Source organism: Panthera leo, chromosome D2 (genome assembly GCF_018350215.1).
Source record: "Panthera leo isolate Ple1 chromosome D2, P.leo_Ple1_pat1.1, whole genome shotgun sequence".
Lineage (NCBI taxonomy): Eukaryota > Metazoa > Chordata > Mammalia > Carnivora > Felidae > Panthera > Panthera leo.
Genome location: NC_056689.1, coordinates 8,185,743 through 8,211,176, shown reverse-complemented (window position 1 = coordinate 8,211,176; position 25,434 = coordinate 8,185,743). Strand labels below are relative to the sequence as shown.

Sequence of the window (25,434 nt, the reverse complement as noted above, 5' to 3'; positions counted from 1 at the left end):
GTGTGGGTGAGAACCCCACTTATGCCTCGTGTGCGGAATTCTGCCTTGGGGTTTATGCGCAACACCCCGACTCCCCCCGCTCCCTGCTTCTGGCTTTGTGCACCCCGAAGATACCTCCTGGGCATTGTTTAGTATCTTGGGCAGTGTTTTCAGTGTGGTCCTGGCACTCCGCCAGATACTCTAACTATGGCATCTCATTTTGTCGTCGCCCCGGCCTATGGAAAGGCCTTCTAACTTTTCCCATGCCTGGGACACAGGTAATTTGTCCCCGGTTACCCACTTAGGAAGTAGCAGAAGTGAAGGTGTGAATTCTCATCCGAGACACTAAAAAGGTATTTCTGCAGGCTGGGCAGATTCTGTTCATTTACAAACGTTTTGCAAACGCGGCTACTGCTGGAAGAAACACAGACACTGTTCCACTTCTCTGGAATTTGGGTAGGAGGTGATTTCCGAGACAGAGATGTGACTGCGGAGACAAGGCAGTGGAATATGAAATGTAAAGATTTGACTTTGGAGGCAGCCTTGATTTTTATTTTTTTAAAAACAATTTTTTTTTTTTAACGTTTATTTATTTTTGAGACAGAGAGAGACAGAGCATGAACGGGGGAGGGGCAGAGAGAGAGGGAGACACAGAATCGGAAGCAGGCTCCAGGCTCTGAGCTGTCAGCACAGAGCCCGTCGCAGGGCTCGAACTCACGGACCGCGAGATCATGACCTGAGCTGAAGCCGGAGGCTTAACCTACTGAGCCACCCAAGCGCCGTCAGCCTTGATTTTTAAAAAGTGATGGCTGTCATTGTTTTTCTACTTTTGAATTTGGTTCCAAATTTTAAAATCAGGAAATTTCACAAAAAACCCTCAGACCTTGGGCGTATTATGAAAAGTTGAAGAACTGGCAATCTTTGGTTCATGGTAGGTTCTAGCAACCATCAGCTGGGGCCAAGAGGTTCCCTTCACACAGGGGGATAGTGCCCTCCAGTCCTCCAGGGTCCCGACCACTCTTGTGTGCCCTACCCTGCTGACATTTGAAGATCTGATATTTGAGTTTGCAGTTCTGGACTAGATAATCTCATGGCCTACTAGGCAATCTAAAAATTCAGTCATGATTAAGAAGATGAACCAGATTCCTAAGAAAAAATATGAAACAAAGAATTTTATGTAAATATTTATAGTGGCCGTTGATCAAGGTCTTGCTACCTACAACCCAAACTCTCACCAAAACCAAAATGGCCCAGGGGCACCTCCGTGGCTCGGTGGGTTGAGTGGCCAACTCTTGGTTTCCGCTCAGGTTATGATTTTAACGGTTCGTGTGTTCGAGCCCCTTGTCATCCAATCCCTGCTTGGGATTCTCTCTCCCTCTCTCTCTGCCCCTCCCCCCCCTCAAAATAAATAAATAAATAAATAAATAAATAAATAAATAAATAAATAAACTTGTGGGGGCGGGGAGCCAAAATGGCCTAATACTCACTGTCTCCATCATGTGACCTAAGTTCAGCCCATGAGAAGTTCCTATCTAGGTCTTTGAATCTGGAGTTGGTGACTCAAAAAGGAGACATTTTAGAAATAATGGCGTTATTTGTGCCCGCAGATAGCAGTGCCAGAGGTGAGAGGTGGGCATGTCCAATGGCAATACCAATGGTGTCCTAAATGGCCTGTCCTAAGTGGTCTGACATGTTTTGACTCCAACAACCAAGCTACCCTGTCTGTTTGATGGAACCAAGTCTCCAGTCTTCCTCTCTATGGCATGCTGCCTGCTGGCCTTCCAAGGCATTTCTCTTCTGATTAAGTAATCAGAATCGGTTTTGGTGTTTGTCACCAAAACCTTGATCCAATGGCTTTTTGGATGATCCAAGCTCTGCCTCCCTTTCACTCACCGAATTAATGAAAACTAGGCACAAGTGTGTTCATTCAACTTTTATGTTACAATTTTGAAGTGTTCTAGGGGCGCCTGGGTGGCTCAGTCGGTTAAGCATCGACTTCGGCTCAGGCTCAGGTCATGATCTCACGGTTTGTGGGTTCGAGCCCCGCATCAGGCTCTGTGCTGTCAGCTCAGGGCCTGGAGCCTGCTTCGGGTTCTGTGTCTCCCTCTCTTTGCCCCACCCCCGCTCGCACTCTGTCTCTCTCTCTCTCTCAAAAATAAATGAAACATTAAAAAAAAATTTTAGGGGTACCTGGGTGACTCAGTCAGTTGAGCATCTGACTTCGGCTCAGGTCATGATCTCATGGTTTGTGGGTTTGAGCCCTGCGTCGGGCTCTGTGCCGACAGCTCAGGGCCTGGAGCCTGCTTCGGATTCCGTGTGTCCTTGTCTCTCTGCTCCTTCCCTGCTCACACTCTGTCTCTCTCTCAAAAATAAATAAAGATTAAAAAAATTTTTTTTTTAAATTTAGAAATTTAAAGTGTTCTATAATTTTACTTGCACTTTTAAAGATTTTATTTTGCTATTAATCTAACATGCAATGTTTTTTTTAAGATAGCATTTTCGTTTGTTTATTTTTTTGCTGTTACTGATCATGTTAGCAAAGATCTTGTGTTAATGAACGTTGTCCTCAATACTGGTGAGGGTACAATGAAGTGAGCCCTCTCATCGGGTGGCATAATCTTGACACACTGTCAGGGAAAGTAATTTGCCAGCATGTTAACACAAGCTGTGAAGTGTAACTTTTCCATGGGTAATTCCATGTCCAGGAAGGAAATGATCCTAAGGAGATCTGAAATGAGAAATAAGGTTTCTCCACTGAGATATTTACCACCAATTTTAGTCATTAAAGTTAGGCTTATGATGAGTCTTCTTTTCTCTTTCATTTTACTTTATTTTAGAGAGGTTGGGGGGGAGAGGAGCAGAGAGAGAAAGAGAGAGAGAATCGTAAGCAGGCTTCACATTCAGCATGGAACTCGACGTGGGGCTCGATCTCACGACTGTGAGATCATGACCTGAGCTGAAATCAAGAGCCAGACGCTCAATGTCCTGAGCCACCCAGACGCCCCATATGATGAGTTTTAAACAATATTGAAGCTGCTTATCATCCAACGTTAAATAAGGAAACAAAATGGCACACACATACCATCTCAAATAGGTAAAACCACAGGAAAAGGATCTAGGAGAATTTATTAAAATTACCCCCTAGAGATTAGTTATGGGCAATTATAATTGCCTTCCTTATACTTTACTGTATTTAACATTTTCTACGATGGGCATGCTTTTCCTCTCATTTAGGAAAAAAGAATATTTACGAATTAAAAATACACAAAATTGGTAGCCAGAAAAATATGAGGGCCTGTTTATGACAACGCCTCATTTATAGTGGGTATATAATTAATATTTGGGGAAGAAAGGAGGGAGGGAGGGAGGGAGGTCATGGTGTTTCACGAGGAATGATGAATTGAGGGACTGTGACATCTCTATCATTTGCTTAGCTGATGATGTAAATAAAAACAAGACAGTACATTCTAAATTGCTCTATTAAGTAATGGTGCATTTGAGTGTTTCCCAGTTGTGGCATGTGGCAAAACATTGAATGCTTTTCTCACTGGATGGGTGATACGGAGCCAGCGCTCAGAGCTTTCCCTGCCCCACATCGTCAGAGATAGATCTGAGAAGGTGGAAGAACCAGGGTGTTGGCGTTCTAGACAAAGAGGCCCTCTCTTGCCTCTGATTGGCCACCATATGGAGGTCTGCCCCTCTCTTTGGGGCACCCAAAGTCCGAGAGTTGGGGACAGCCTCTCGTCTCCACATCTGTTGACGTCCTAATTGAATCTTACTTGTTAGAACTCACAGTACAAAGATTAAGTGTGCCTGGTTGAATTCACATTAATCGGGGAACCCACTCTTGCATTCGTGTACTCCTGTAATTGTGTGGTGTTTGCACAAAAAGCAATAGTCCCTGGGGTAATCACGGCCCTCACCGGGGGATCCTCACTGAGACTCTATGGGTTGGAGTCCTTGTTCATTGTTTAGAATTTCCTGGCTCTGGATTATCTGTAAAGCCAAGGGAAAGACAAGAACTAGAATACTCAGCTGATCCTATTAGAAGGGATATATCCAATATAGTATCGTCTAGTTTATTGTATATATAAAGGAAAGTAAATATCATATTCTTAAAAACATGTGTTTTTAAAATTAAGGGGTTTGCTGTTGTTCATTCTACTGGTTCTCAACGTATAGCCCAGTGACCCTGGAAATCCTTTCAGACAGACTTGAAGATCAAAGACTATTTTTATAAAAAACCATGAATACATTAGGTGTTCGGCCAGGTGGTGGGTGAGCCACCTGGGTGGCTCAGTCAGTTGAGCATCTTGATTTCGGCTCAGGTCATGATCTCGAGGTTGGTGGGATTGAGCCCCACGCTGGGCTCCGCGCTGAGAGCTCAGAGCCTGCTTGGGATTCTCTTTCCCCCTTGTCTCTGCCCCTCTCCCCTGGCATTTCAAAATAAATAAAATAAACATTAAAAATATGAACCCATCATTTGACTTTTTCACTCTCATTCTCTCAGGGCTTGCAGTTTCCCAGAGCTATGTGAGTGATATCGCCACAGCTAGAAGGCAGAAGCCTTCTAGGAGAATACAGCCATCTCTGAAGCCAGATGTGCAAGAGATTTCTAAAGCTATAAAACAATGCCAATGTTCTCTCCAAGTTTTGTTTTGTTTGGGAAAACATAGTTATGTTGTAATGACAATGAGATATTAGTTTAAAAAAATTTTTTTAACGTTTATTTATTTTTGAGAGAGAGACAGAGGGTGAGGAAGGGGCAGAGAAAGAGGGAGACACAGAATCCGAAGCAGGCTCCAGGCTTTGAGCTGTCAGCACAGAGCCCGCCCAATGAGGGACTCAAACCCACAAACCGTGAGATCATAACCTGAGCTGAAGTCGGACACTTAACCGACTGAACCACCCAGGCGCCCTGAGATGTTTAGTTTAACGTGAGACCAGTATGTTATTTTTTGATAAATTGATAAAATACTTAAAATTTTTTCAATCTTATTTTCTAATGTAGCAAAAATGGACAGATAGAAGTCGCATCAACAAAAGCTCTCCAGAGTCCTCAACAGTTTTTAAGATCATTTTAAGAGGGTCAAGGAGTCCTGAGGCCAAAAAAGTTTGCAAACCACTAGTCTATGCTATTACAAAGCTAGTAAGTTTTAAATGACCTATTCTTCGTTTGAGGAATTGCACAATAACTATGGCAACTAGTCTGTGTCACTGAATGCAGGAAGTAAGAGCTCCAAAAACAGAAACGGCAGGCACATTTGACTTTTTCCATTTGTGAGATTTATTTTGGTGCTCTCTTCCTGTTAGCTACTCTAGGCTCGGGGAATTTTGTGTCTGTTACGTTCCCGTAGCCAGTACACTCGACGAGGCTTGGCGTTCCTGGAACCCTGTCTTCCTGCCACTTATTTTCCTGAGCCTAGTTTTCAGACAGCTTCAGACAGCTCTTAAGGTTTAAGTCCTGAAGCTAACGAGTATGCTAGCATTTTGAAAACCGTCCTGCGCTTTGTGGATGGAAGACTTACTACTTTCAAACATGTCAACATCCAGGCAGACATTTGGTGAACATGTAAATTCCCTTGGCTTTAGGTACGTAAGACATGGGTAAATGTGAAACAAATATTATTAATAGGAGCCCCTGGCTGGCTCAGTCAGTACAGCACATGACTCTTGATCTCGGGGTTGTGAGTTCGACCCCCACGCTGGACACAGAGCTTACTTAAAAAAATATTAGTAGTGTTTGGGTGCTGTTAGACTTTTTTCTTTTTTATTTCTTTTCCTTTTTTTTTTTTTTTTTTTTTTTAATTTTTGTAAGTTTATTTTTGAGAGAGAGACAGACAGAGTGTGAGCAGGGGAGGGGCAGAGAGAGAGGGAGACAGAATCTGAAGCAGGCTCCAGGCTCTGAGCTGTCAGCACGGAGCCCAACCCAGGGCTCGAACTCACAAACCCTAACCCTAACCTGAGCCAAAGATGGACGCTTAACTGACTGAGCCACCCAGGCGCCCCTGTTAGACTTTTTTTCTAAAGACCTTTTTTTGCAGGATGTGTGTGGAAGGTAGAAAGGTGAAGGGAAGGGGGAAAACTGTAGAATAACATCTGATTCTCACTGCCAAAACATAGCCTCTAACAGTCACATCCCTCCTGGGACTGCTTCCATGCAATAGAAATCCTTCCGTGGCAGGCTCTATTATTTAACAGCTACTTGGCAGGTTTGAGTGGCATCCTTCTGAAAGAGAAAGCACAAAACACACAAGTTGGCATTATATTGGTTATTTAAATTTAAAATTTCTTCGGTCAGCAGAGAAAGACTCTATCTTCTGTTTATAGGGGGAAAAAGTGCCCACTGACGTTATTTCTGTAGCGAATAATACTGTTTTAAAATACTATTCTTAAATTTATGGCTACATAAGCAAAGACATGACCTTTTCCAAGGATAAATAGTAAAAATAGCAGATCTATAAATATATATTTAGGCATGTGCTGCTGGGCTTAAAACTCAGGTTTATACTGTAGATAACACTTCTGTCTTAGCCTGCTTAGGCTGCCATAACAAAATACCACAGACTGGGTGGCTTTAAACAACAGAAATTTTTTCTCACAGCTCTGGAGCCTGGAAGTCACGGTCAGGGGGCTGGCTGATTCGTTTCCTGAGAGCTCTCCTCCTGGCTTGTCTGTGCTCACCTTCCTGCTGTGTCCTCCCACGAGAGGCAGGGGGGGATCTGTCTCTCCCTCTTCTTGTAAGGATCCTGTAGGATTAGGATAAGGATTCTGTAGGATTAGGACCCCAACCTTATGACCTTATTTAGCCTCAATTACCTCCTGGAAGTCCTGTCTCCAAATACAGTCACATTGGAGGTTAGACTATCAATATGTGAAATCTGGGGGGGGGGGGGGGGGGGGGGGACTCAGTTCAGTCCATAGAACTTGTTTGCTTTTTGAAAATAAGTACACAATAAGTCATAAATGAAACCACATAGCTTCATACTGGTCTCTTAGAAACTACAGGATTCTAGGGGCGCCTGGATGGCTCAGTCGGTTAAGTGTCTTACTCTTGATTTTGGCTCACGTCATGATCTCATGTTTCGTGGGATTGAGCCTCACATCATAGTTTTTGCTGACATTGCAAAGCCTGCTTGGGATTCTCTCTCTCTCCCTGTCTCTCTGCCCCACCCCTGCTCTCACTCTCGCTCTCAAAATAAATGAACAAACTTAAAAAAAAAAAAAAAAAAGAAACTACAGGATTCTTTGTGCTCCAAGGGACAAAATAATCAGGAATATGTCATTGTACACAATAATTTATTCAGTTTCTCTGATTAAATGTCAAACTTTGCCATCACAGGTCACTCTGTCATAGTATATCACTATGTTTTCAGAGACACAAATAAACACACGGAAACACTTCCTCCTCCAAAGAGGGAGGAGGGAAATTCTAAAAGATTATTGATATCGCCTTTGTCTGATGTAATGGCTTTTTTGAATCAGAAAAATCTCTCATTCCTTGAGGTGGAAAATAGCATCCGTTCAGAAGAAGCAGAATCTTCAAGTTTTAGAATCAGAAGGAACCACAGGTATCATTTCATCCGACCTCCTTACTTCACAGAAGAGGAAAGGGAAATCTTCAAGGTGGGGGTGACGTGTCAAGGTCACTGAAGACTGTGTGTGTCTGTTCCCTTACAGTCAGGAAACCCGATTGGCTCACCACCAGCTAGTGCGATTAGACTTTACCTTTATTGATTGTATGTCCTTTCCCAGGCATTATGCCAGTGGGTTTTCTTAACAACCCTGTGAAAGGAAGGCCATGGTGAGGCCAAAGGATGAAGATTTGTGTTTCTAGAAACGGGACACAGAAAGGAAGGGGAAGAAGACTTCAGACCTGCAAACCACAAAACCATAAAAGTCAGCGTTAAAGGGAGGGACTCAGATGCCACGTGGAAACAAGTGGAATTGGGGCTCCTGGGTGGCTCAGTCGGTTGAGCGTCCGACTTCAGCTCGGGTCATGATCTCACAGTGTGTGAGTTCGAGCCCCGCGTCAGGCTCTGTGCTGACGGCTCAGAGCCCGGGGCCTGCTTCAGATTCTGTGTCTCCCTCTCTCTCTGACCCTCCCCCATTCATGCTCTGTCTCTCTCTGTCTCAAAAATAAATAAACGTTAAAAAAAAATTAAAAAAAAAAAAAGAAACAAATGGGATTACACAGTATAAAGGGAGTAAGTGAACTCGTGAAAGTGGACATTAGGTGGCAGAGTCGTTGATCACGAAGAGTGGGTACTTCCAGTCGGATGCATTGCACTTCTAAGCTGATCAATTCCTCCGAGCCTGTTTCTTGACTGGTAGATAAGGTAGAGCCCTTACAAAGATGAAATGAAACCACCTCTCTGAAGCACGTAGCAGCACGTCTAGCATAGGAAGGGATGTATGGAGGTTTTTGAGTCAAGCGATAATGTGGGCTGCAGTAAGATGCTTTTGCCCTGGAGACAACAGCAGAAGAGCCGCATGGAAACCCTGACCTGGTAATCGCAAGAAATTAACCTTGAGGTGTAGATTTCAGGGGTCATGCACTGAGTAGAGGTAAGTGAAATCCGGAAAATGGTTGAGGGCCTCAAAGGCAGTGAATGAGAAAGGCCTGAGGGCGGAAGACTGAGCCTCCGCGGGCACTGGGCGGCAGGAGGGGGAGCGTGTTTTCCGGAAGAGGAGTGTGCGCATGCGTACACGCACCGGGTTGCAGGGAACTGGTGAGTGTTGGGGGCAGGACTGAGATGCCACCCGCAGACCAGTTACGGCAACGGAAGGCAAGAAATAGATGGGCAGTCAGTCGTAGCTTCTAACCCTAACCCTGTGGGCCCTCCGTGAATGGTCACCGTCACTGCTCACAGTAAAAGAGAATTTCTGATTAGCAAGTCAGTCAGATGGGCAGAGTCAGCTGGAGAGAGTCCCTGAGCTGTGTGTCCTGCAAGTTCATTGGCCACACAGAGATACAAAGCTATGTGTGTTGGGGGAGGAGTAGAGAGGGAGAGAGAGTCCTGTCTACACACTTACGGGCCATTTAGCGTGCAAATATCCAAGCTTCCTTTCCTAGAAAATGGTGATCTCGACTTGGAAGCGTCGGTTCCTCTTTTAGGCCTCATGTGAGAGCCAAAAAGAGGTTTCTACAATGCAGACTAGACTCAGGAGACAAACGCATCTTTCAGCAGATGTTTCATTAAGCTCTGATTTAGCCTGATTAAAATCTATATTGACCGAGGCTAAGGAAGTTGTTGTTTTATGCCAGTGCCTAGAGAATGATTTAAATTCCAGAAGAGCTTGGATGATGGGGAATGGTTTTATGTGTGATTTAAATTTCGTCTCTTTCTTTGTCATTTTTTCCAACTGCGTTATTTTTTCAGGCCTTCGGCAAAGAACATCTATGGCTTGTATGATAATACAAATTGGAAAGTTACGAAAGAAATACGTCTCCTGTCTCACTAACACGCGGGCGTGAAAAGCCAGTTTGAAAGGGGGAGTCACCACCGTGTTCAGGGTGATTTGCAGAGGAGTGGACCTGGAGGAAAGCATCTGGGCTTTAACCCGGTAAAACTTTGGCTTTATCTCCAACTCGTTCTTTTTTTCTCTCCTCCTTTCTCATTCCTGTCTTCCTGTTCATTGCAAAAAAAAAAAAAAAAAAAAATTGTCCTAGAAGGATAGAGATTTTTGGTTGCTGCCAGAGAGGCTGGGCTGGGGGTCAAGCTTTTGCTTTAGGAGGCCACCTGATTGCTCTGAGGTTTTATAAAAAGCTGAGGCCCTGCAGGGAGTGTTGGGATGAGGGGATGGGGTTTGTGCCTCGGATGCTCTGGTTTAAACTAAGAACTTCCGGTGGGTGTTTTGCAGAGTAAATCTAGGAGGAGACCTTGAGATTTGGCTTTTAAAAAGCTGCTATTTCACCTGCTTCCCGTAGCGCTCTCTTTATGATGATCCAAACTTTCTTCCCCTCTCAACCCAGTCTTTAGGACGTCAGACACCATTTCTGACGGTTAATTTTGTGTGTCAAGTTGACCAGGCAGAGGGATGTCCAGAGCTGGTGAAATATTATTTCTGGATGTGTCTGTAAAGGGTGTTTCTCGACGAGATTAGCATATGAATCATTAGACTAAGTAAAGAAGATCCTTCTCCCCATTGTAAGGAGAAGTCCCTTCTCCTTTTCTCCCCATGTAGAGTATACATGCTCCTAAATTAGAGTATACATGCTCCTACTTAACCCTCTTTTTTTTTCTCTTCGTGTACAGTGAACATTTCCCCACATCTTTGCATGTATTCTTACAATATAATTCTCCCCTCCAACTGTGTCTGCTCGACAGATTGCCACCAGGTGACTTCTAAATACCTAGCACTGAGGCAGATGCCATAAGAGTCCTGGATCAATCACTTGCAAGCTCTTGAAGATAAGCTACCGAACTTCTCCGAGCCTCAAATGGTAATAATATCTACTTTAAGGTTTGTGGGATGTTTAACTAAGACACTGCATTTAATGTATGGTTCCAGGCATATGGTAAACACTCAGCCAAGATTAAATAACATTGTTCTCATTTGAAATACTGTTACAAAGCTTGTCTTTTTCAATTTTTAATTTTTTGAAGTTTTAATTCTTTAGGTAATCTCTACACCCAACATGGGGCTCGAACTCATGACCCCAAGATCGGGAGTTGCACGCTCCACTGACCGAGCCAGCCGCATGCCCCTGATTAAGGTCGTGTCGATACTTTTCAGTGACGTCTGTCATCCTAATCCTGGAGGGCTGGTCATTGCCCCGCAGAAACTCCCATGTTCTTTTCTCGGACATCATGGAGTTCAAGGGCACATGAAGGACCATGTCGGTCTAGAAACTCCCATGTTCTTTTCTCGGACATCATGGAGTTCAAGGGCACATGAAGGACCATGTCGGTCTAGAAAGAACCAGCCAGGTGTTCACTTAACGTCACTCAGGACACGTAAGTCTAACTTTACATTTCGTCATCACCACGTGTGCTTTGCTCCCGTGAAACTCTATCCTCGGAAGCTCTGCGGTGGAGTACACGGTCAACACGTGTATAAACTCATCAGTGGTCCTCATGAAGCCGAGCTTCATTATATCCTAGGTTAAGACAAAATCTCCCGGGTCCTAGCAACTTGCAGGCCAGGGATCCAAAACCTGGAGTCTAATGATTCAGAAAGTGTATTATCTGGTGGGGGAGGGGAGGATTCCTGGGTAGCTCGGTAAATTAAGCTTGATTTCAGCTCAGGTTGTGAGTTGAGCCCTGCTCAAGCCTCAAGCCCCGCTCAAGTGCTGAGCCTGCTTGGGATCCTCTCTCTCTCCTGCTTTGCCCCTCCCCTTCTCACTCTCTGTCTCTCAAAACTACATAAATAACCGGTAAAAAAAAAAGAAGTGTGTTATCTGGGGATTTAACCTCAGCTCCAGGAGCTGTGGGTGATACAGAACCCACTTCGTTTTTCTTTAAGACTGGACTAGGAGATAGATATCTTATATCTTTAGTGGATGAGACGGCAGATGGTGTACCCAACATCTAAGAGACTAAGTGAACCAAGAAAAATAAAGGGCAAGAAATGGATATGCATAGGCATTTTCCAATGAAGTCACCACGTCTTTAGTGTGTCAGTCAGAATGTGCAGGTGTGAGTGAGAGAAACCAAGCAGAAAATATTGGCCAGAGCTGACTGACTAACTCCAAACGGGTCCAAGAATCAGGTTTGTAGACCATGCAGCCAGAGCCAATGCCGGAAACAATGATGCAAAACTGGTCTGGTAAAGGCACCACGGGTACCATTGTTCAGTTGAGTCACTGCAATTAACACGTCCGATTTCATCAACCCTGGTCATGGAACCCCGGGTTAGGAGACATTTCTCCATTGGCGCCTTGCTTTTCTTCATGTCTTACAAACAGAGGTCCTGGTTGCCTTTGTTGCAGACTATCCATCCAGGACAAAATGTGCATATTTTAAAGAGGTGCTGTTTTTCATTATATTGAATTAACAAAGATGCTGGTGAGGGTGTGATAAAATGGTCACTTCCATTTTGACAGCATGCACAGAGGATGAATTGTCACCAACATGACTGGGAAGGTAATTCAGTGAAATGAACGACAACCTTCAAAGATTTTTGTATCTCTAGTTTCCCAGAAATCAAATGACTAGATCTACCTCACAGACATCTTCTCAAATATAGAACGTAATTTACAGCCAAATATATTCTTCCTAGTGCTAAAAGAAACAGACCAAACATCCATAAGAGAATATAAAAATCTGTGCAGTTATATCTGCTATGGAATACTACATAGCCTGCTCCAAATAAAGGTTCGGCAGTTACCTAGAGTATATATAGCAAAATACCAATGTATGTTGGTTTACATATTTGATTGTAACTACATTTATCCAATTTGACCGCATATCCAATTTAATCGTAACTATGTAAATGAAACACACAAAAACCTACGGAAGGAAAAACATAACTGGATGGAAATAGACCAAAATTTTAATAGTAAAATCATATATATACATATGGTTTTACTGTCATATATATATATGTGTATATATATATATATATATACACATATATATATATAAAACTGTTTTACTGTTTTTTACTGTTTACTGTTTACTGGTTTTACCTATATATATATATATACTGTTATATATTTACTGTATAACGGTAAAACCAGTAAACAGTAAACAGTAAAAAACAGTAAAACTGTTATATATATATATATATATATATATATATATATATATATATATCTCCTTGGAAGGTAAAGACAATATTTCCCTACAGAACAAAGGTTAGACATGCTTACTGCCTATTATAAAAGATCCAGTGTGTTCCCCTGTGTTCAGGCATCTGTCTGGCCCATCTGCTTTGCTCCCATGAGAATTAGGGCCAACGGCACCTGCTGTATGTGCGAATGTTCATGATGTTTGATGTGCTTTGAGTAATAGAGCCCTGTGTCTCTGACCGAAGGGTTTAGCATCTTCTACCAGCATCCATGAAACTGGCAGGTGAACCTATTAGCCTGTAAGTAGAGTGAAATTTCAAACCTTTAGTCCTTACACCTCGCTGCTGCTGAAATTGCTCCTTTGCTGTCTTTAGAAATGGAGGACCGTCACTAGAACGGAAATGGCAGTCTCGGACTTTTCTCTTCTGATCTTCCGATTCTAAGTTCATGTGACAGGTGCTTCTAACTGGTGGCCCCTAGGTCATGTGATGCCTGATGTAAAGGGAGTCCGGGAAATCCAATATTTATTTTCCTATAGTTTCCATAGTGGGAAAGTCTCCAAACATAGCTTGTTCAGGATAACAGGAAAAAAAAAAGACAAATGTCCACTACATCAGTAGTTATTCTAGATTTCTCCAATTGATATATGACAGGAATTATTAGGACTTTGTCAAAGGTTAAGTCCAAAGACAGAGGTCTATAATGTTCTTCAGGGAAAAGCCCTAAATTCCATGACTCGTAGCAGAGATGTTAGAGCCACTTGGCCGAAAATACACCAGATGGCACTCTAACTAGTAATGATACTTCTGCTTTCCCCCTGACTGTTTTGGGTGCTTTGTCAGGGCACAGCAGGATCCTTCTAGAAAAAGAAGAGGGATGTGGCCAGATTCCAGTTTCTCCTATCATGTTTCACAAACAAGATGGCTTCTTATTTGGCCATGGGTGATGCTGGGGTAGGAGGGGGCAGGTGCTACAGGTGTCCAAGGCCTACCACAACCACAAGTGTGACTCAGTCAGCACCACTGGGGCAGCAAGGGGACGGCAGGACTGGAGGTGGGAGGATTCTCTAAGAGGATGGTGGGCTGGTGGGAGTGGGGATGCAGCACTGGGGGAGAGAGGATCCTAGAAAATCGTATTTGTTCGAGGTGTAAGTCTATTCATTGGGTAGAAGCCTTGATGTGTGTGTGTGTGTGTGTGTGTGTGTGTGTGTGTGTGTGTGTGTGATGCTTAAGAGTAGCATACGTGTAGGGACATGTGCAAATCATAAGCTCAATTAATTATCCTAAAGTTAAGATACCTGGGAATTCCTACCCCAGGTCAAGAAATAGAACATTAGCAGTACCCAGAAACTCTCTCAAGTGCCTCCCAATGACCATTTCCATCCCTTCGCCTAAGATAACCACTACTCTGATTCTAATATCTTGTATTAGTTTGCTTTTTTGAACTTCATAAAAAATGGAATTGTATGTACGTGCTCTTTTGTGTCTGGGTTCTTTGCTCGACGTTACGTTTGTGGGATTCACCCATATGTTTGCATGTGACAACGGTCTGTTCATTTGTACTGTTATATAGTATTCCATATATTGCCATAACAAAAGTTATTGATCTCTTCCACAGTTTATGGAATTTGGGTGGAGTCCAACTTTGTCTATGACAAATAATGCCACCTGAACATTTTTTGATGTCTTTGCTATTTCCATTTGGGTTAAGTGTATACTAAGAATAGAATTTTCTGGGGGTGCCTGGGGGCTCAGTCGGTTAAGTGTCTAACTTCTGCTCAGGTCATGATCTCATGGTTTGTGAGTTCAAGCCCCGCATCAGGCTCTTTGCTGACAGCTCGGAGCCTGGAGCCTGCTTCGGATTCTGTGTCTTCCTCTCTCTCTGCCCCTCCCCTGCTCACACTCTGTCTCTGTCTCTCAAAAATAAATAAACATTAAAAAAATTTTATTTTAAGTTTCTAAAATGAATTTTCTGGTCCTAGGATATTCATGTGAAGAACTGCAGTACATATTTCCAAAAAACTTTCCAGAGTGGCCGTCACGTCTTACATTCCATCTGTTCTGGGGTTAAACCTTGCGGGACATCAAACACCTGAAAATGTATGGAATGTTCCACCTTGGATCATCAAGCTTCTTTGTGTGCTTAACCGATGCTGAGGAGGAAGAATTCTCTCTGCCCTTCAAGACCCTTCTGGCTGGACTAAGAAGCCAATTGCCATTGACATGAGACAGACTAACAGGAGAAAACCAAATTTAATTTTGTGTGTGTGTGGAATCCACGTAGACGTGGGAATTCCAAAGGCAGTCAGGCAAAATGAGGTATATGTGTGAGTTTGAATTGAGGAGAAGTGGCGAGGGGTCTGGGACTTCAAAGGAAAGAATGCACTTCACGGGAAGATAAAGAGCAAATGTTTGTAAACGAATGTATACTGGGCCCTTCAGAAACAGTAGGACAGAGGACTTTGATCACACAGCCCTTGCTAGGCTCCTCCCTCTCTACTACTCCTCATATCATAACATAGTTAACGGTAGTGATCGCTCTCTTACTGGAGCAAGTCCTCTATCTGAATTCTTTTTGGCAGTCCAGTGGGGAGGTAAAGAGCTTTTTTCTGAATTTGCTGGGTTTTGATTGCATTTAACTCAAAATGACCTTCACGCCCGAGGGGCCCACCTTGGGTCTGCCTGCCCTTGGCCCCCATGCTGAATCTGTGGGCTGAATGTATGTATAGGAAGGGCTCGTATTTCACATCTTTCACATCTTTCTTTGTCAGATTGTTCTTTCCTTCTCCCTTACTTTGTTTCGTCCTGAATCACTGCCAAAGTCCTGAATATAGTCCCCGAAGGGTGAGAATTGCTAACTAAGTGTCACTATTTGGTTCAAACTAGGTTCAAAAACTCACGGGGAGCTCAGCTCACTAACTTGGCCACACCATCAATTTCCTTCAGGAAAGTTTATTTTTTCCCCCTTGGGGAATGGTTTTGCATATATCTCTCTTTTTTTACAATTTCAAAGACACACATTGAAACATGGAAGATGATAGTTGGAAAATAGCATTTTTTTAATCATCGTCTCCTTGGAGATATAAAATAGCCACAGTAAATGTGAACACTTTGTTACTTTTCTTCCTACTTAATATTTTTAAACACAAAACACACAAAAAAAATTGGCTCCTACATGTTTAATATTTTTCCTCTTAAAATCGCACAGGAAACCTGACGCTAGCTCTTGGCTAATTTGGCCTTCCTGTTTGGCCCACCTGCAAAGAATGCTGCAAATGATGCCATGTGCCTCTGGGCAGGTGTCAAGATGAGCCTCTCCGAGCGGGGACCATTCTAAGAATGATGGATTTATCTTCTGCGCCATTTGTTTGTCAGAGTTAATAATGCCCGTGTCGTCAGGCAACAGGGCAAGCTGAACTTGGAAGGAGGTCAGGAAATACAAGCCCGCAATCAGCAGTCTGAAGTATTAGAGGTCTAGTGGTGTCTGGGGAGCCAAAAATGAGCCAAGGTCTGGGAATCAAGACGCCATCATGGCAGCAGGAAGTCCACCTGCCTCTACGGACTAAAGTGCATTAAGACCAACTTCATTATGGTGTCTTGGAGGCAGCAGGAGTGTCCAATAGTTCGGCCGAGGGCCTTCGGCTGCGTCCTGCCACTTGCCACCTGCTGATTTGCAGCAGACAATTTTGCTTCTCAGAGTCTTAGTTTTCTCATCAGTGCAAACGGGGACACTACCAGTGTCAGCCTCAGCGGGTTATTGCAAAAGAACACTAATGGGGATGTGGTCCCTGAGATGTGTCCAGGGAATAGTAAGCACTCAATACATCCAGCTAGTATTTTTTGTGTTATCATCTTGAGGAAGTACTTTGACCATTGAACTAGACGATATCCGTGAAGCTCCTGGCAGAGAGGGGTTGGCCATGGTAAGTGCTAAACTGATGAGAGCAGTTAGCATCAATACCAAGGAAACGTGAATGTCATCACGAAACACGACATTGAAGACCATTTTGTGACAGGAAAGAGTGTCATTAGGTACTGTCCCAGGGCAAAGGTAGGATGTGAATAATTGCACGCACACAAAAATCACTTTTTGCAAGTTAATTAATTAGGTGCACACACACCCATTGGACGAGGTGAAGGCTGTGTACCGAAAGAGAGGCCATAGACGATAATGGCTAGAGTGACAGATTCTGAAACTACGTGTCGCGGGTTTTGACCCTCGTATTGCCGTTTATTAGTTGTGTGACCCTGGTGCATTACTTAATGTCTCTGTGCCTCAGAGACACATCTGTTCAATCCCCCACCTGTTAAATCATTGTTGGGTTTAATGTGGTCAAGGACTGTTGACCATCTTAGAGGAGTTAATACACGTAAAGGGCTCAGACTTCTCCCCGGAGCGGTGAGTGACATCTACGTGCTTGGTGATGCTACGCGCATGGATTGCTTGTGCAGCAGGATGCTCGGAAATCAGTTTCTTCTTTATTTTCCGACCTCAGAAGTTGTTTATTTTACAAACTAGAAAATTAAGATCGAAATCAGTCGAAGCAGTGTTTCTCAAACTTTCCTTCATGTTTCTTTTTAAGGAAACTCTGTAGACGTCCTTCTGTAATTGACCCTCCTCTGTGAAATTTTAGTATCACAGATACACTGTATATCCATTTATGTACTATATTTATATCTGGGCTATATTCATGAAAATTATCAGCTTTTCTTTTTCTCTCCAAGAAGTAATTTTGCTTGGAGCGGGGAGTGATATCACCCCCACTGAGCACACATTAGTTAAAATGAGAGAAACAAACAAATATTGATGGCCAAGGAAGAAAAATCTAGTGTAGGAAATTTAGTAGGTCCAAACCTTGGTCCCAGCAATTCAGACGCATGCATGAATCCGTTCCTATTTCATGGGTTATTTACCATAAGGTCTTTTTTAGGTTTTCTGCCTAGAATAGAAATGAGCAGGCAGTTCTGGCCCCAAAATGGCCTATGGAGAAATGAGTATTGCTGTTGAGAGAGTAGAGGCATTAAGGTCAGGAATATTATTCATTATCCAGCTTCATTAATTTTATGTGAAGAATTTTTAGAATCTCATACTCAAATGCATTTATATACGGGTCCAAAACTGCCTTTGGAACCAGATGAATGCCTCCTGTCCAAGAAGATCAAAAAGACTGGAAAGATAAAAAAAAAAAAAAGAAACCAAGGCTTCTGATATGTCCCAAGGAAGGGGAAAACCCAGTATGTGAGCGATCTTGGATGTCTTCAAAGCGTTGGAAAGTAGGTTCAACCCACTTACAGTCTGACTTAAAAAATAAGGATGTGGGGGGCGGGATACCTGACTGGCTCAGTTGGAAGAGCATGTGACTCTTGATCTCAGGATCAGGATCCTGAGTTTGAAGGACAGAGAGAGAGGGAGACACAGAATCCGAAGCAGGCTCCAGGATCTGAGCTGTCAGCACAGAGCCCCACGCGGGGCTCGAACTCATGAACCATGAAATCATGACCTGAACAGAAGTCAGATGCTTAACCAATTGAGCCACCCTGGTGCCCCAAATAAGTCAATTTCTAAAGAGGAAGGATCAGAATATGGCCCACCAAAGTCTGACAGCCGTGACCTTAACGATAGCTTAATTTAAGAAACAAAACAACAAAATCCAAATGCAACACTTTATTATAAAATGGAACAAGACCAATGAGACCCCATAAAAACTTGAGACTGCATTTCATAACCTCAGAAGGGAATGTGACGCAACGAACGTTAAGGCCCCACAAGAATGTTGATATGAATCACCTCTTTTTCAAGCCCCACAAAGCACCAGGAGTGAGAGAAAATTGTAGTTCTAAGTGTAAATAAAGTAGGCAACATCCTCCGTCCTGGGGTAGAGCAGTAAACCCACACCCTAAAGAGTATAGCTTGTCTCATACTGTGAAACTGGTTTTACCACAAAATTGTAAGAGCCTTATAATTTAATTCATCCAACACATTCCTGAGTCATTGGAGGAAGAGTGGACAGCTTGCAGAAGTAGTTGGTTATATCCCGAAACACTCATCCACCGTAACAGGATTTGTCAGCGGTTTTCTGTTTTTACCAAGAAATAAAAAAAAGCTCTTGTCTCAGATACGTGAAGTTATCTAAAAAATTAAGCAACACAAATCATAGCATCCCAGTGATTGTGGGACCAGGAGTGTGAGTTTACTCTTTGCAGTTTTTTTAAGTTTACTTATTCATTGGGAGAGAGGGAGAGGGAGAGAGGGGAAGAGGGGAAGAGAGAGGAGAGAGAGAGAGAGAACACAAGTGGGGGAGGGTCAGAGACAGAGAGGAAGAGGGAGAATCCCAAGCAGGCTTCTTGCAGTCAGTACAATGGAGCCCAACATAGGGCTCAATCTTACCAACCATGAGATCATGACCTGAGCCAAGTTTAAGAGTCTGATGCTTAACCGACTGAGCCATCCGGGCGCCCAACTCTTTGCATTTCCATTAAAGCACATAATTACTAATTCTGTGAGTACATGACAGAGGATGACACAGAAATAGAACACACGGAGAATTAAGTGTTGCCTAAGTGCTAAAGAGCTAAGTGACCTGTTTTACATTTAAACTTACGATGCCAATGTATGTTTTTATTTTAAGGGCTGGCTGACCCCGTTTCCTTTTTCCATTACCATCAGTTTCTTAATTACTGGAAAATTCAAAAGTGATTTCAAATTTGACAAGATTTTTTAAGTCTTCGAGTAAAAAACCCTACATTGGTACAAAACAATGATTATTATTGCAATTTGGCCTCAGAATCCTGGGCTTCCTTTTAAGCGAACAAAAAAATATAAAAAGGTGTCACAAGCAAGAGAATTATGGGAGGAGATGGCTGAGCTCTGACATATAAAACTCGGAAACGCAAACATTCTGATTAGCAAAAGTACTTATTTGATTAGATAGCCATTGTTAACATTTAAATGTGCTAAAATGACAAGAAAAAGCTGTTGTGTTATTTAAGGAGAATGACCCTATACAATCAAGGAATTTATACAGGTTGTGTATGAGCGGAAAGACTCTAATAAGGTATCTAACCTCTCTCATTTCTTACTTTGGGAACTACGGGTCTATTTGCTGATAATTCTCAGCAAATCGCTGCCTCAACTCTGACTGTAAACTTCTGCAACCACATAACAAACTTCCTATTGGATATCTGCACTTAGACGCGCTAAACACAACTTGTGCTTAAACACGACTTGTGCAAACTGGAACCGACTGTGTCTCCCCAGTCCTTCCCTCACCTTATTTCCCTTCCAGTGTTTCGCGTTTCGGCGAAAGGCACCAAGCGGGACACATGCGTGCGGTCCTTGATCTGGGATTCCCCGTGTCCCTTATATCAGCTTGAGAATTTCTGCTATTTGTAGCTTCTGCACATCTCTAGAGTACTCTATCAGTCAGACCCCAGTAAGGAAAACCACACTAGTTATTTTAACCAAAAGAATTTAATACAAGGAATCCTTTCGGTGGGTATCGCAAGTCTGAAAAGGCCAAGGGAGAACATTGAGGTGACAGAGAGCCCCAGGAGGGGCTACCATCTCTTGGACTGGGGGAACAGAGAACAGAGGTTAGGGTTACCAGCATTTAGGAGCTAGTGGGAAGGACCCTGAAATTCTTGGGGCCCAGCCATTGAGAAGGGGTTACTATCTGCTTGCGGCTACCACTACAAGAGCTCAGGGGAGGAGTTACACCTGGTTGAGCTGGAGGCGGGAGATGGTTGGTATTGGTACCTCTAAAGGGTGTGATTAGGCTGGTTTAGGGAAGGCAGGGAAAAAGCCAGACCAATGGCCGTTTCCAAGATCAAGGGCTATTGCTGGTAATGGGATCAGCAAACACATAGGAAAGGGCAGCTCTTTTCTGCCTCCTTAGTCTTACTGTCCTCCCCCAGTGCTCCCTATGGGGGAAATCTAACAGGAGGCCAACGGGGAAAAGAGAAACATAGCTCATGGAGAGCCAGTGTGAGCATCCCACAGCAACATATGCAGACGTGTATTTGGTGGCAGGAGACAACAGTTGTCAAATGAGGACAATAAAACAATTTCATGTGATGTCCTTTATTCAAGGGAGAAGAGGCCGTGGATTGAGGGAGTCAGTGCCCCACGGTGCCGGGACACTCTCCCGAAGAGATGATGATTGCACAGAAGTGAGTTCTAGAGAGCGTTAGAAGCAGCACAACACGGAAACAGGGCATCCGTGGCTAGGAGGTCAGGAATTTCCTTCCAAGGCTAGCAGGTCAGTCAGGGAATAAGGAAAACGTATTTGGTGTGAACTACTTGGCCAGGGTTGCATAACTGACCTTACTTAGAACTACGTATCGGCACCGATTCCTAGCAGTTGGGGATTGACTGGGTGCAAATACTGCCTTTCTGGTCAGATGGATCATTTATAAGAATAAGAAAGTTGTTTCGGTTTTGGTTTGCTGATGTGGCATTCTGAGCAGGTCTGAGTCCATCTTGGACATAGAAATTTATTTCAACACAGCCTCCCGATGCATTTTCAACAAAAAGCCCGTTATTTCTACTTCCTTTGGATTTCCTCCTCTTCTCTCCACCCCCACTGCTGCTGTCCTGCCTTAGGTCCTAGTATCTGTCTGCTGACCTAATGCAGTGGCCTCCTAACTCATCTCATCTTGCTGTTTTCTCTCTTGTCTGCCTCAAATCCACTTTCTTGGTCTAAGCTCAGGTCTTGATCTCAGGGTGTAGGGTTGTGAGTTCAAGCCCTGTGTTGGGTTCCATCTGGGGCATGGAGCCTACTTAAAAAATTTTTCTTAAAAATTGAAAAATGTATCCATCATGAATAAAGTTATCCATTATGACAGTGTTTCACCATGAGGAGTACCAGAATCTATCACCCTAAAATATGCCTCTTTGGCACATGGGTTATTCTGAGCTAATGGCCTTTGAGAACCAATAGGTGCAAGAAAAGCTTGAAAAACAGAGCACAAGTTTTCCTTTTATGAAGGAAATTTACATCTATAAAGGAAATTGCAATTTGTGGTGCACTCTTACCTCTTAGCTGTAGAGAAGACACTGACTTAAATCTGCCTGACAAACCTTACTGAACATCCCTTGTTTGCAGCACCTTCCCTGGTCACCTGTCCGTAACTCGCTTCCCCCTTTCCTTCCATCCCCTCCCCAGATCCTCTTTTCCATCAGCCTAAGATTGTATATAACCTAAATGCTAAACACCTCTTTGACTTCCACATCCCCGAGCTTCTTCTATACAGATATGAGATACAACAAGCTTCTCTTCATTTTTCTCTTGTTAACTTATCTTCTGTTAGAGAACCCCAACCAAGAACCTAGAAGGGTAGAAGGAGAAAGATTTTTTCCCCTCTCTGCAACCATGTTCCATTCCAACACTGTAATTCACCAAGTCCCCTTCTTTCACATTAAATTCTCCCATTGACCTCGATGAGGTTTTCTCTACCCTTGCACTGTTTTGAACAGGGTAATTCTTGGCTGTGATGTGCCGTTCCGTGCACTGGAATTTGTGTAACAGCGTTCCTGGCCTTCTACCCTCTAGATGCCAGTAGCTTGCCCCCACTTCTGATGGTGGCAATCAAAAATATCTCCAGACATTGTCAAATATCTTTAATTTTCAGTTAGACAACACAATTGTTTAGTATAAGCATGCCCCGTGCGGTATTTCAGAAATTTATCTAAAATTCAAATTTAACTAAACATCCTGTATTGAAAAAAATTCTTAATGTTTATTTATTTTTGAGAGAAAGAGAGAGAGCAGGGGAGGGGCAGAGAGAGAGGGAGACACAGAATCCGAAGCAGGCTCCAGACTCTGAGCTGCCTGACATGGGGCTCAAACTCACAGACCATGAGATCATGATCTGAGCTTAAGTTGGCTACTCAACCAACTGAGTCACCCAGGCGCCCCTAAACATCCTATATTTTTATTTGCTAAATCTGGCAGTCCTACCTGGGGGCCAAGTCATCGCTGGTTGAGACTCATTGGCCTAGAGTGTTCTTACCAATGGCAATGAGTCGATTGCTTTTTTATTGGCTTGTTTTTAAGAGGCAACCCTACATGGAAGCAGATGCTCTTCCATAATTATAATAGTTTTGTGCCTTTAAAACCAGACTGTAGGGGAGGAAAAAGAATCATTCCTCTTCTCTTCGAGGTTCTGTGGCTGAGAACCCTGCATAATGAAAGAGGCATTAATAAGAAGAAAACAAACTGAAGTTCAGTAACATGCGTACCTCATGTGTACATATGGGAGACCCAGGAAAACTGAGTAAAATCTCTTGAAGTGGCCCAAACCAATGCCTTAAACACCATCTCCAGCTAAAGAAAAAAGAAGATGTTTGAGGGTGGGGAAAGTTATGGGATGCTACCGGTAAAAACACAGTAAACAGCGTCATTTGTTCTCTAGACTTAAGCCATTGTCTTCTCCATTAATTGGAGAATTAATCTCCAAACGAGATTTAGAGTCAGTCTACTCTTCCAGAGGGAGACACCTTAAAAATAGAGATTTCTTTGCTAAGGGTAGGTGTCCTTTACAGAAAGGTAGATTCCGCTCTGTTTTCAGAGATTCTCCTGTGTGGCTGCAGGCTTTCAGTAACAACCAAGTCAAAACAATCCTCATGACAAACAGGCGTGTTTTAGGGTGGTGTATTCTGCTCTCCTTGGAGATGCAGTCTAGAGAGACATGCGGAATCCCATCAGATGAGTTTGGGTCCTGACAGGAAATTAAAGAAGCCTCTCGAGGTCAATCAGGGAGGAAGAAGTGTGGAGAAGGAAGCAATCTTAGCAGAGAGGTAGTGAGAGTGAAGAGGTCTGTCCACACCACTTAGTTAAAAGAGGTTACAAAAGAAGCTAAAAGGGGTTGCAGACGATTTGCGTAAGAGCATGAAGTACCCAGTGGAAATAACATTAATGCTTACATCTAAAGGAAAGACACCGAAAAGGTCTTAAGACGTTTAAAAAATGCAAAATCGAACCAAGCCAAAGGGGAAGTCAGCCGCAATTTTAGTGGTTATTGCACACTTCCACCTTCAACAGAAAAATTAGTTAATTCTTTTGTGTTTAAGAAAAACATTTTTTTAAAGCAACCCCTACACCCAATGTGGGGATGGAATTTACAGTCTCCGGATTAAGAGTCACATGCTGTATGGACTGAGCCAGCCAGGAGCCCAAAGAATTAGCTAATTCTTAAACTCCCAGGAGATTGGTCCTAATCCCAAATCCAAGGCAAAGTATGTAATTCTCGTAATAACACGTATAAAAGTAGCTCATCATGTTCATCAGTGGTGTAGGAAGAAGTTCCCTGAATACATGTAGGCTCAGGCCTTGGGTCCCGGCCCCTGTTCTTGGCCACTGAAGAAACTTCAATGATTGGAAGAATCCCGACAGTTTGCTCGGGATGGTTGAAACTAGCTCTCCCATAGGTGTGTGTGAGTGTTCTAATTCTGGGAAATTTTCACGCTTTGCTCTGATTGTGTTCAGAGATAGCGTGTGAGTATTTGGTATGATATTTAGTATACAAAATGTGTGTAATGTTAAAGAGATTCGGCAAATTAGAACGTTTGGCCAAGTCGCCTGGTGATTCCATTTAAGATACGTAACAGCATAGGGTGCCTGGGTGGCTTAGTTGTTTGAGCATCCGAGTCTTGATTTTGGCTCTGGTCGTGATCTCACGGTTCATGAGATAGAACCCCACGTAGAGGCTCTGTGCTGACAAAATGGAGCCTACTTGCGTTTCTCTCTCAAAGAGAGAGAAACTCTCTCTCTACCCTTCCCTCACTCATTCTCTCTCTCTCTCTCTCTATCTCTGTGTCTCTCTCGCTCTCTCTCACAATGAATAAACTTAAAAAAAAATATGTAATAAGCCAAATGATTTTAGACTCATTTAAAATAGACAATTTTAAAATTGAATATTATAAAATATTTGGCTGAATATATAAACAGTATCAGACTATTTAAGACAACTTAATACTTATTATGATAGTAAGTTTATTACATTTATAAGACCCTTTAGCTGGGAAAGTATTAATTGTTAGGTTCAGAACTGAAGTGTTTACAAAAGCAAATTAAATATAGTGATACTGGGCCGCCTGGGTGGCTCAGTCGGTTGAGTGTCCGACTTCAGCTCAGGTCATGATCTCACAGTCCGTGGGTTCGAGCCCCTCGTCAGGCTCTGTGCTGACAGCTCAGAGCCTGGAGCCTGCTTCAGATTCTGTGTCTCCCTCTCTCTCTGCCCCTCCCCCACTCATGCTCTGTCTCTCTGTCTCTCAAAAATAAATAAACATTAAAAATATATAGAGTAGGGGCGCCTGGGTGGCTCAGTCGGTTGAGCGTCCGACTTCGACTCAGGTCACGATCTCGCGGTCCGTGAGTTCGAGCCCCGCGTCAGGCTCTGGGCTGATGGCTCAGAGCCTGGAGCCTGCTTCCGATTCTGTGTCTCCCACTCTCTCTGCCCCTCCCCCGTTCATGCTCTGTCTTTCTCTGTCTCAAAAATAAAAACATAAACATTAAAGAAAAAAAAATTAAAAAAAAATATAGAGTAATACTTTAAGTGTAGTTTAAACATTTAGAGATAATTTAATTAACTAGGATGTAAATGGGACTGATTCTTCAAAGAGGTTAGTTTTTTCAATTTGAGTTGCTCAAGCTTTACTCAAAGATGCCCTTGAAAGTGAGCACATTCGGGGCGCCTGGATGGCTCAGTCAGTTGAGCGTC

The 25,434-nt window shown here is 43.2% G+C and overlaps 1 long non-coding RNA gene across 2 annotated transcripts; it reads left to right on the top strand.

The window, feature by feature from the left end:
* The first annotated feature begins 9,366 nt into the window (after positions 1 to 9,366).
* On the top strand, positions 9,367 to 10,646 carry LOC122202245. 2 transcript variants are annotated; one of them, XR_006194541.1, is made up of 3 exons: positions 9,367 to 9,546; positions 10,311 to 10,426; positions 10,604 to 10,646. It is a non-coding gene; the product is annotated as an uncharacterized LOC122202245 (long non-coding RNA). The 2 variants fall into 2 exon arrangements; XR_006194540.1 differs by having other exon boundaries at positions 10,239 to 10,426.
* Positions 10,647 to 25,434: the final 14,788 nt, after the last annotated feature.